Source organism: Ananas comosus, unplaced genomic scaffold (genome assembly GCF_001540865.1).
Source record: "Ananas comosus cultivar F153 unplaced genomic scaffold, ASM154086v1, whole genome shotgun sequence".
NCBI classification, from domain to species: domain Eukaryota; kingdom Viridiplantae; phylum Streptophyta; class Magnoliopsida; order Poales; family Bromeliaceae; genus Ananas; species Ananas comosus.
Window position 1 is genome coordinate 5,932 of NW_017891441.1, and position 12,036 is coordinate 17,967.

General features: G+C 45.5%; 1 long non-coding RNA gene across 1 annotated transcript; it reads left to right on the plus strand.

Annotated features, from left to right (window-relative positions):
• Window positions 1–341: 341 nt before the first annotated feature.
• On the plus strand, window positions 342–1,567 carry LOC109704933. The gene is made up of 3 exons (XR_002214543.1): window positions 342–504; window positions 1,042–1,119; window positions 1,220–1,567. It is a non-coding gene; the product is annotated as an uncharacterized LOC109704933 (long non-coding RNA).
• The last annotated feature ends 10,469 nt before the right edge of the window (window positions 1,568–12,036 follow it).

A 12,036-nucleotide genomic window follows, 5' to 3' on the forward strand; every position in this document is an offset into this window, starting at 1 on the left:
TAGAGGAGATGTCAGAAATATTTTTATGAAGCTAGATTTAAAGTTTCATATTATTCTGACACCCGTAGAGAGAGAAATAGAATCCGAAAACTATCTGATAAAGATTGCAGTTCGGTACAGTTTGCGGTGACCAAATGGGGTCGAAACTGAAATGTTAAAATTTCTTTGGACTTGTTATGTAAAACCGAACATGCCTGTCAAATTTGAGCGAAAACGGACATTTAGAAGGGCTCCAATTAAATGTATCAGACTAGAACCGGACTGAAGTGATAATATTGATGACCTATGGACCTAAAGGCAATTGTTACATTGCTTAGTGGATTTCCACTAAGCTGCCAGGGGGAACCTCCATTCTTATCCTCTCCCTGTACGCATGAGAGAGAGAGGGAAACGGAGAAAAGGGAAAAAGAGAAGAAGAAGAAGAAAGTTAATGAAATTGGTGTCGTTTGACGAGCCGATCGATCCCCCGCGCGCGTTGGATTTTTCTGGCGCTTCGACTGCGAAGTTAGTATTTTGTTATTATAGTTTCAAATCAGGTTTTTTGGTGAATTCTTGCTTAAGAATGATGTTATCTACTCTATAAAAGGGTTTAAGATGTAAGCTAATGTTGCTAAAGGTTGTAGATGCCATTAAAAACATAGAACAAGCTATGTATTATGTGTATGTATATGTATATGTACGTACTTATGAATGATTGTTGGGGGTAAAATCTGAGATAAAGAGAGTTAAACTTTGGTTTGAATGATCTTCTTGGCTGCCTAAAAGTGTTGAATTAAGGATTCTAGGTGCTACTAGTATGTAAGAAACCTAGAAATTATGTTAGGAACATCATATATGTATGCATATACTTATAAATGGTTGTTGAGGATGAAAATCTAAAATAGATTAATCCTAAACCTGATTGGAAGGATGTTTCCTGCTATGTAGAGAAGTTGAACAAGAATTTATTAGGTGCTGAAATTCTAAACATTATGAAGAACCCTATAGAACTAACTTTGTGTTATGTATGTATATATGTATATACATATGAATGGTTATTAGGAACGAAACTTGGGAGATAACCTATTGGAACTTTGAAAACCTGAGATCAGGTTGGTGTGTTATTTAACAGGAATTGAGGTAAGTTCTCTGGTTGAAGCTTAGATTACTATGTGTGTTCTATACAAGTTGTGTAGAATCAGGTTATGTGAAACCTAAGCCTAGAAATGCACTTTTGCAGGATTGAAGTCCTAACGTGAAATTGACTGCGTACAAACCTAATTGAGGGTAAAACGAACGCGTTGGCGAAGTCGGTTCGGCAATCCGTCGAGCCTACGCGAAGATATCGCTAAAAGGACATTTTCGGCATCAATTGTCGGGAACGCGGGTCGCGGTTCTTGGAAAAGTGCGAGAAGCGCATTTCTCGCAATCCGGTACAAAATAAAGGTGGGTTGTGCTTTACCGAAGTGATTAGGTCACTTCCATGCCAAAGTAGATCATGGTTTCATTTGACGCATATATGAATATGATTGTCGACATATGAACATTAATGCTAAATGCATATGAGTAGGCATATATGATTGTAGACATAGATGATTAATGCTAGATGATCTATAATGGTTATCATATGAATATGAATGCTAGATGCACATGGATATGAACGCTAGATGCATATGAATGTAATTGTCGAAATGCGAACATAAATGCTAGAGCATATATAATTGTTGATACATGAAAGCTAGTGTTAAATGCTTATGAATATGAACGTTTGATGCTTATGTCTAAACATATATGAAAGTGAATGTACTATAGTTCAAGCTATATGAATGTCGACAATTCTAGTTGATTAGAAACCTCGATGGTAACAAGATAAATGAGAACATGTGAACTATGAACCTAGGCAAGGATACCTAGGATGACGTATAGATCGAGTGGCATGAACCTAATATATAAACATAGGTTGGACATGAAATGAACCTAAGTTATTAAACATAGGTTGGACATGAAATGAACCTGATGTATAAACATAGGTTGGACATGAAATAAACCTAATGTCATTGAACATAGGTTGAATTAGTAAACCTAGAGTCGAGATCTAGGTGAAAGAATATAAAACCTAGTGTAAACGAACCTAGGTTATGAGGTATAGTGACACTTAGTAAAATTGAACTAAGTTATGAATTATAGTGGTAGTAGGACCACTAGAAATTGAATGATATCGACCTTGGAAGGTCGTCAGCATAGGGTAAGTGACTAAACCCTTAAGTTGTGAAAGTGGGTTCCGGAATCCAGTGCTGTTGGCATAAATAGAATCAAAACTACGAGATCGACGGTTCTCCTCTCCCGGTATAAGCTCAACGAGTTTGACAGTTCTCCTCGCCCGTTAAGCTTGAGCGACTTAGGGTCATGGGGATCGACGGTTCTCCTCTCCCTGTGATGGACCTAGTGTCGCGTGGACTTAAGGCTGAGGCGCTTGTGAGACGTCCTTCACCTCGAGCCTGACTTGACGCTGTACTCCGCGGATAATTGACTCAAGACCGAGTCGAGTGGCATAAATGGCTAAGGTAAAATAACCTTAGGAAAGAATCGCCAGTGAGCACAGTATGACAAAGAGTAAAGAATAAAGAAAATAGCTAATGAACGAGAATAGCTAATAAAGAAAAGAACGGCTACAAGTAGAGAATGGTTAATGATATAAAGTAGAATCAAATATCTATCTATCTGTTTATTAAACTAACCTGCAGTTGCCTCCTTTGGACCTGGTGGGTCGAGCTCTTCTCTTGGGTGGCCGTACCCACTGGGAACTATATTTATATAGTTCTCACCCCCGTGTTGTTTTTGGGGGTACAGGTTCGCACGTGAGCGGCGCGGCGGCGCGAGGACAGAGCGTAGCTTCGTAGATAGCGCCCTACCACCGAGACCAGAGATAGCAGTACCCAGAAGCAGTCTAGCTCAGAGTATAAGTATGAAAGAAACAAACTTGTATCAAATTTGTATAAGTTGTAATAATTTAAAGGCTTATGCAATATTGTAAATGTAAAAATCTTGAGATAAATGCTTGTAATAGCATAGTTAGCATTTTATGTTTTTGATACTTATGCAATCTATATACTTGCTACTGTTCCTGGTTGGAACCTCGCGTATTGCATTATTTAGATTGTGATGCCTAGAACATACAGGGGAAGCTCTGTCCGTTCGGTGGTCTGCCGACGTGCCCGAATCCGACCAAATTGGCGGAGCTCGGAGCGTGACAGATTAAGTGGTATCAGAGCATAAAAAAAGTAATAGAAACGGTTTAGAGGGACCTAGGAGACCTAGGATAGTAAACCGTAAGGACTTACGCTCGTGAGAGACGAGGACTTTTGACGTGTGGCGAAAGATAAATCGATTGGGTCGAGTTTAGTAAACCTCTAAGACGGATATTAGAGGTAGATTCAAGGTTCAGTTTATTCTCAGCCAAGTGAGTTCATGTTGGGTCGACACAACATGAAACCGAGGGATGGGAATAAGCTTCCTTGCATGACTTTCGCCCGATTTGAGTTGGTATTAATTGTTTCGTATTCGACCCAGAGGGTCGAGGACTAATTGAATTGTCGTGTTTCAGGAAGCGATGGCACCGCGTAGGTGATCTTCGTCTAGATCGGCGCGGGATGGGACAGATGGTGTCCCTGAGTAGACTGAGGCGAGCGGAGACTTGGAGCTTCGCGATCAGTTGGCCACACTCGTGGGAGTGGTGAGGCAACAAGCGGATGTAGTGCAACGTCAGCAGGACGCTGCTCTACGCCAAGAAGAGCGGATTAAGAGACTCCAGGAGACGGTGGATCAGTTAGTGACCGCACCAGTTTCGGCTCGTCGTGTATGGCCAGGAGTCGCAACGGAGGCATTTCAGTCGGGGTCGAGCAATCCGACTACTGTTAGTTCAGAGATGGAAGCTGAAAGGGAGCATGCTTTAGCGGCTCTTATGACCTTCAAGAAGTTTGATCCGCCTACTTTTGATAGAGAGGATATAGACCCGTGGACCGTAGAGTTGTGGATCGACTCCATGGAGACTTTGTTTGAGGATTTGTACACTATGGAGCGGGACAAGGTACACTTAGCCGTACGTTGTTTGCAACGGTCAGCGAAGGTGTGGTGGAAAGACATCAAACGGAATCGATCGCCTAGTCTTCCTTCTATGGTTTGGGAAGAGTTTCGGGAATTAATGCGTTCAACTTATTTCCCCGATAGTGAAAAGAGAAAGTTTCAGAACAGGTTTCAGAAACTACGACAAGGAGACCGCTCTGTGAGGGAATACGAACGGAAATTTTCCCGTATCGTGAGCTGTGTTCCGAACGTGGTACAAGGTGATAAGGATCGAGCTGACTGTTTTGTGAACACTATGATAGTTGGAGACTTTTACTTCATGCATAGTTGCTTCATATTTATGCTATTTATGCTGAGTAGAGATATCATGTTGTAATAAGTTACCTTTTTACTTACCTTTCGCTTTTCTACATTTATAGTCACTGACATCTTTTGTAGCTTTGGGCTTTGTGGTGTATTCACTTAAGTCAGTAATTGCCCACTGGGAACTATTTTTAATAGTTCTCACGCCCCCATTTTATGGTTTACTTTTCAGAGCCTTCGGTACCGGCGGAGGCACGGGATCGCGGCAAGGGGATCGCTTAGCTAGCTAGCGAGGAGCGATACTTTGCCTAGGTGGTTTACTCTTTCTTTTGTAATTGAGAGAGTGAGAGGTTTTTGTATCCATGTATAGAGACCACCTATGTATCTACCTATAGCACTTGTATCTGGGATTTTCTTGTATCACTTTATATTTTATTTAGTGGATTTACAGTTTTATCCTTATCCCTTGTTGTAGCATTTAGACATTTATTATGCTCTGATACTCCTAGATGTTTTTTATTATTGCTTTTATTATTGTTGTTTTTAGACGCCTTATATGTTTAGACGTATGGCGGGTCTGGGCACGTGCCGGGCGGGCTTCCGCTGGGTCCCGGGGCGTGACAGATTAATTTGGTATCAGAGCCTAGGGTTGAGTCTTAGGGGACCTAGCAAACCTTAGGCCGGTTGGACTATAGGAAATAGGCTCGTGAGAGACGAGGTCTATTCGACTTGTGAGCGAAAGTATCATGATTGGGTATTATGATAACTCTAAAAAGTTAGAGTTGATTGGAGTGTTTGGCTTCTAACTTCGCGGAGGGTTACGTTGGCGGCCGACAACGTAACATCGGGAGTTAGTAGTGAAGAACACTTCTTTACTTTCGCATGATTTGGGGTTTGTCTTTTGAGCGGGGATGCGATAGCGTGAGTATTTCTAACTTGCGCTTTTATGATGTTGTAGTGACGATGCCGATTACTCGCTCCCAATCTGCCGGGGCGGACAATGCGGCAAACTTCGAGGAGGTCGAGACCTCCGCTACCTCCGGATCCAGCGAGGTCCGTGAGTTGAGGGGCCAGCTTGCGGCCCTCACTGATTTGGTCACTCAGCAGGCGGAGGCGGCCCGACAGCAGACCGAGGCGGCGCGCCGACAGGAGGCGCGGATGAAGCGTCTGGAGGACCTACTATTGCAGCAGGCGGCAGCTTCCAGGGAGACTCAGGCCCCTACACCGCCAGCACCAGTTGTGGACGTTGCACCGAGAGCGCCGTCCCCCGCGCCCAGTTCTTCGCGTGCGGCGCCTGCGGCCGTACCCCAGGAGGAGGTTTTGGTGGCACCACCCGTGCAGAGGCCCCCGGTTGGAGCAGCTTTCCCTACCTTGGTTGAGGGGGCGGAGCGAGATAGACTGATGGAGCGCCTCAATGAGTTCAGGAGGTGCAGTCCCCGAGTCTTCGACGGCGAGAAGGTCGACCACTGGATCGTGGAGAAGTGGTTGATGCATATGGAGAAGCTCTTCCGCGACACCTTCGTGGAGGAGAGGGACAGAGTTTGGCTCGCCACTCACCACTTGGACGGCGAGGCCTACCGCTGGTGGTTGGATTTTCAGGAGCACCCCAGCACTGACTTGGCATCTATCACTTGGACGAGGTTCAAGGAGCTTCTTCTGGCGCACTACTTCCCGACCAGCGTCAAGAGGAAGATGGAGCAGGATTTGCGCAGCTTGCGCCAGGGTGACAGGACTGTAGCCGAGTACGAGAGGGAGTTTTCTCAGCTTCTGCATTGCGTGCCCTTCGTCGTGCGGGATGACGAGGACAAGGCCCGCATCTTCGAGCGAGGGTTGCGACCGTCGATCTTCCGGTTTGTGCAATCCTCTAACCTCCAAACCTACCGGGAGGTGGTGGATCGCGCGCTCATCGTGGAGAGCGGCGCGACAGAGGTCCAGGAGCAACGTAAGGCTAGAGACAGAGGGAAGGCCAAGAGGTCTATGGCTGAGGGTGTGAGTCAGACGCACTCTAGGAGGCCGCCGAAGCATCCGAGGAGCCAGCAGCGAGGACGCGGCTAAGCAGCGCATCGAGGAGGATTCGATCGGCGCCGGCCTTCCCCGTGTGTGATCTGCGGTGGTCCCCATTACCCACCGCAGTGTCCACAGCGGGCGGGCAGGTGTTTCCAGTGTGGCCAGGAGGGCCACGTGCGTACCGAGTGCCCGAGAGGTTCTTCACCGGCACCGTCGACTGCATCGGCACCGGCTCTACCAGCCGCCGGCCAGAGGACTGCATCGGCACAGTATCAGCCTGGGCGGCCACCCGTCCAGCGCCAGAGTGAGGGATCTCGACAGGCCCCGAGTGGGCGTATGTACGCCGCTCAGACCGAGGAGGCGGCAGCAGCCGAGGATGTGGTTGCAGGTATCATTTTACTTGATGGCATTAGAGTTCGTGCTTTATTTGATACCGGTGCATCGCATTCATTTATAGATCGGCTGTTTGTCGAGTTGCATGGCATTCCTTTGGTTTCCTTGTTGCATACGGGATATGTTGTTGTACCCGACCACGTTTTGGATATTAGAGAGTATAGCCCCAGTTGCCCTGTTCGGGTAGGAAATTGGATTATGCCTGTAGATTTACTAGCTTTGCGCAAGCTGGGGGATTTTGACGTGGTTTTGGGCATGGATTGGTTGACCAAGTATTATGCCACGATTGATTGTAAAAATCGTACGGTTACTTTTAGAGAACCGGGACAGACCGAGGTGGTATTTTGTGGATGCCGGAGTTCGCTGTTTGCGATGACGATCAGCTCGTCTCAAGCTAGGCAGCTGATCAGCAGAGGTTGCGTAGCCTATTTGGCTAGTGTGGTGTTAAGGGGCGAGGATGATACCCCTAGGATCGAGGATATCCCGGTGGTGCGGGAGTTCCAGGATGTGTTTCCAGCTGAGCTACCGGGTATGCCTCCTGATAGGGAGATTGAGTTTGTGGTAGACCTCATTCCTAGGACTACCCCAATCTCAAAGGCACCCTATAGGATGGCACCGGCAGAACTGAGGGAGCTGAGGGCACAGCTGCAAGATTTGTTGGACAAGGGCTTCATTCGGCCAAGTGTTTCACCTTGGGGAGCACCAGTTTTGTTCGTCAAGAAGAAATACGGATCACTTCGCCTTTGTGTAGATTATCGTGAACTTAATAAGGTCACGATCAAGAACAAGTATCCATTGCCGAGGATCGACAACTTGTTTGATCAGCTTCAGGGATCGTGTGTGTATTCCAAGATAGACTTACAGTCGGGATACCACCAATTAAAGATCAAACCCGAGGATGTATCGAAGATGGCTTTTAGAACACGGTATGGACATTACGAGTTCACAGTTATGCCGTTCGGGCTTACTAATACTCCGGCAGCTTTTATGGATCTAATGAACCGTATTTTCAAGCCTTATCTAGACAGGTTCGTCGTGGTGTTCATCGACGATATTTTGGCCTACTCTCGAAGTGATGCAGATCACGAGGAGCAATTGAGGATTGTACTCCAAGTACTTCGGAAAAAGGAGCTTTATGCCAAGTTGAAGAAATGTGAATTTTGGCTTCGAGAGGTAGCTTTCCTTGGACACTTGATTTCAGGATCAGGTATAGCCGTGGATCCCAAGAAGATTGAAGCAATCAAGGATTGGCCGAGACCGACGAGCGTCACGGAGATACGGAGCTTCCTTGGATTGGCCGGTTACTACCGGAGATTTGTAGAGGGGTTTGCTAAACTGTCTACTCCCCTCACGAGGCTCACGCACAAAGGAGTCAAGTTCATTTGGAATGACGCGTGCGAGCGAAGCTTCCAAGAGTTGAAGCAGAGATTGACGACCGCCCCGATCTTGACCCTACCAGTAGCTGGAGCAGGGTATGTGGTTTATAGTGATGCTTCACTTAATGGATTGGGCTGTGTATTGATGCAGGATGGCAAGGTGATCGCGTATGCTTCTCGCCAACTAAAGGAATATGAGAAGAACTACCCGACGCATGATTTGGAGTTGGCGGCCGTAGTGTTCGCATTGAAGCTATGGCGCCACTATCTTTATGGCGAGCGGTGTGAAGTATACACGGATCACAAGAGCTTAAAGTACCTATTTACTCAGAAGGAGTTGAACTTGAGGCAGCGCAGATGGTTGGAGCTACTCAAGGATTATGATCTGACGATTCTTTACCACCCGGGCAAGGCTAACGTGGTGGCGGATGCGCTAAGTAGGAAATCGATGGAAAACTTAGCGATGCATGTTGTGACTCAACCGCAGTTGATCGAGCAGATGAAGCGGTTGGAGTTGGAGGTGGTGACTCCTGACACACCCTTGAGATTGATGACTTTGGTAGTGCAACCTACTCTTTTGGATAGAATTAAAGAAAAGCAAGCTTCCGATGTGGAGTTGCAAAAGATTCGAGGTAAAATGGTTGATGGTTGCACCGGCGACTTCCTTTTGGACGATCAGGGATTGATGCGTTTCCGTGGGCGGATTTGTATACTCGCGGATTCGGGGATTAAAGAGGATGTTCTTCAAGAAGCGCACCGAGCGCCGTATGCTATACATTCGGGAGGCACCAAGATGTACAAGGATCTAAAGTTGCTTTATTGGTGGCCCAGGATGGAAAAGGATGTTGGTGAGTTTGTTGCTCGTTGTCTAACTTGCCAACAAGTAAAGGCTGAGCACCGAGTTCCCGCGGGAAAACTTCAGAGTTTGCTTATTCCCGTGTGGAAATGGGAGAAGATCACCATGGACTTTGTGACAGGATTGCCACGCTCACAGGCGGGGCATGACGCTATTTGGGTGATCGTGGATAGGTTAACCAAGTCGGCGCACTTCATACCTATTTATACGACTTGGACCGGGGAGAAGCTCGCACAAGTGTATCTCGATGAGATTGTGCGACTTTATGGAGTACCTACATCGATAGTATCAGATCGGGACACCCGGTTTGTGTAGAATACCGAACTTCTAAAATTATGAAGTTACAGTGAGATGAAAATATGCGGATTTTAATATAAAAAGGGCAATAAATAAAAATAGTATGAGAAACTATTTTTATTGGATTTAGAGAAGTGAAATATAGGTTGGGAATGACCTATGCTGAAATCGGAGCGAAAACAGAATATTTAGAATTTTCTGTGTGAAATGGGGCAGATAAATTAGCAGAAAATGCATAGTGTCAGAAAATTATGAAAACTGGAGGATAAGTCAGAATTAATTTTATGAGGCTAGATTTAAAGTTTCAACCCATTCTGACACCCGGAAGGTGGAAAATAAAATCCGACAGTTATCTGATAAAGATTAGAGTTCGGTAGAGCTTTCAGTGACCAAACGGGGTCGAAACTGAAAGATTAAAATTTCTTTCGTTAAGTTAAGCAAAACCGAACATCACTGTCAGATTTGAGCTCAACCGGATATTCAGAGGGCTCCGGCGAAAGATATCAGATTTCGAACTGCCTGAAGTGAATAGTGTTTTGGCGGAGTTTACTTGGAGGTGAAGTTTCCTCCTATATGTTTTGTCATTTCTCTCATTCCTCTCCATTTGAGCCAACATAAGAAAAATCTCTCTCTCTCTCTCTCTCTCTCTCTCTAGGATTAGCTCCAAAGTGTGGAGTTTGGTAGAGAAAAGCTTGCTTAGAGGTGAAGCTTTCTTTTTCTTCACCATTGGCTTGAAGAAGCTTGGGTTTTGAGAGGTAAGCTTTGGTAGCAACAATGGTAGATTGCTAAGTAGTGATTTGTATGCATTAGAAATGGGTTTAGTGAAACTCCTAGATGCTAAATAGATGGTTGATGCTCAAATTTAGAGATCAAATGATGAATTCTTGCATAGTTGCATGTTAGGGCATCAAAAGAGGGGTTTTGCTTGTGAGGGGTTTTGATCTAAATTGATCATGTATAAACCTAATTGCTAGGTTTTCTGACGCGTTGGCGAAGTCGGTTCGGCGATACGATGAGCGTACGCGAAGATATTAAAGAATGAAGCCGTTAAGGTACAGATTGCCGCAGCTTGCGGCGAAAGCTTCCAAAAATCATGAAAATGGAATTGTAGCATCGTGGTATCGGGGAATAAACTCCAGAATAGACGGATCGCGGATTGGTGGCCGTTCGGGTGGTCGCGCAAGAGTTTGGCCCGAACCGGATCACGAGTGCCGCGGGAAGCCGATTGTAAGTGTCGACAAGCAATCGGAACGCGATAAAAGGTGGGGGGTGTCCATCCCGAAGCAACTGAGCTTCCTTTTATGTCTAAGTTCTATATCTTGATCATATTCCTATATGTTGATATATTGTGCATTATAGGATTAGTAGATGATTACATTTCCATTCCTTGCATGTTACCTAGGTTGTGTAGCATTGTGGGCTTGACACTTGATCTTAGGTTGCATGAGGATTGGGTCTTGTGACAAGAATCCTATAGTGACAAGAATGATGATGAACTTGGACATGTAATTGGCCTAGATGAGTGGCAATTGGACTAGTCTAATAATGACTATAATATTGACGAGTGGCATGTTGATTTAGTGTATTAAGACACATATAACATCATGACATAAACGAGTGGCATCAAATCTAGTGTAGTGGAACACTATGGCATTTGAACCTAGGGATAGTAGATTTTTCCGATTGTCATATTGTAGACATTATGCATTTGGCATTAGTGCATTTGAGGCATTAATTATGCATTTGGTATTGTGCAGCAGAGGCACATTGATTATGCATTTGGTATTGTGCAGCAGAGGCATGAACACTATGACATTTGAACCTAGGGATAGTAGATTTTTCCGATTGTCATATTGTGAACATTATGCATTTGGCATTAGTGCATTTGAGGCATTGATTATGCATTTGGTATTGTGCAGCAGAGGCACATTGACCCTGGCACATTGATTATGCATTTGGTATTGTGCAGCAGAGGCACATTGACCCTGGTAGATAGGGTATCCTCTTGTGAGGATTGGATCATACTCACTAGTCTGTTCTTGCTTGTCGGTGGTCGCTCCAACGAAGCACGAGTCTCCGGAGTACTTCACTAGGGGCAGACGTAGTTGTCCCGCAGACGGTCTCGGTGTGCGAGTGCAGATTCTCCTCACCTATGAGATTGAGAGTGAGTCGAGGGCGTAACCTTCGGGTTCGCCATGAGATTGGATAATATCGAGGCATAGTTGCACGACGCACTATGTAGCAGCTCGTACCTAGTAGAGCGAGATTGAGTCAGGCGAGGAGCGGGGTAGCTCTTTGCCTAGGACCTTCGAGATTGAGTCGGGCAAGGAGCGGGGTAGCTCTTTGTCTAGGACCTTCGAGATTTGAGATCTTAGGCAAGTTGGCCTAGTCGATTGGGTTGTAACATGAATAGCATAAGTGGATTGCATTCATGCCATGATTGGACATAGTAGACTGCATAACTATGTTGTAGTTGTATTTATTACACTGTTGAAGCATACTAGCATGATAGTAGGTTATTGCTAGATGATGTTCCATGCATTCTTTGCATTTGATGGCATAGTAGATATAGTAGCAACGTATTTCTATCTACCTTTCTATCTATCTATCTGTGCCAGCTTGGACCTAGTGGGAAAACCGGCGGCGTCGGCGGCCGAACCCACTGGAAACTATATTTATATAGTTCTCACCCCGTGTGGTTTTGGGGTATAGGTACACACGAGAGCGTACCGGCAGAGGACC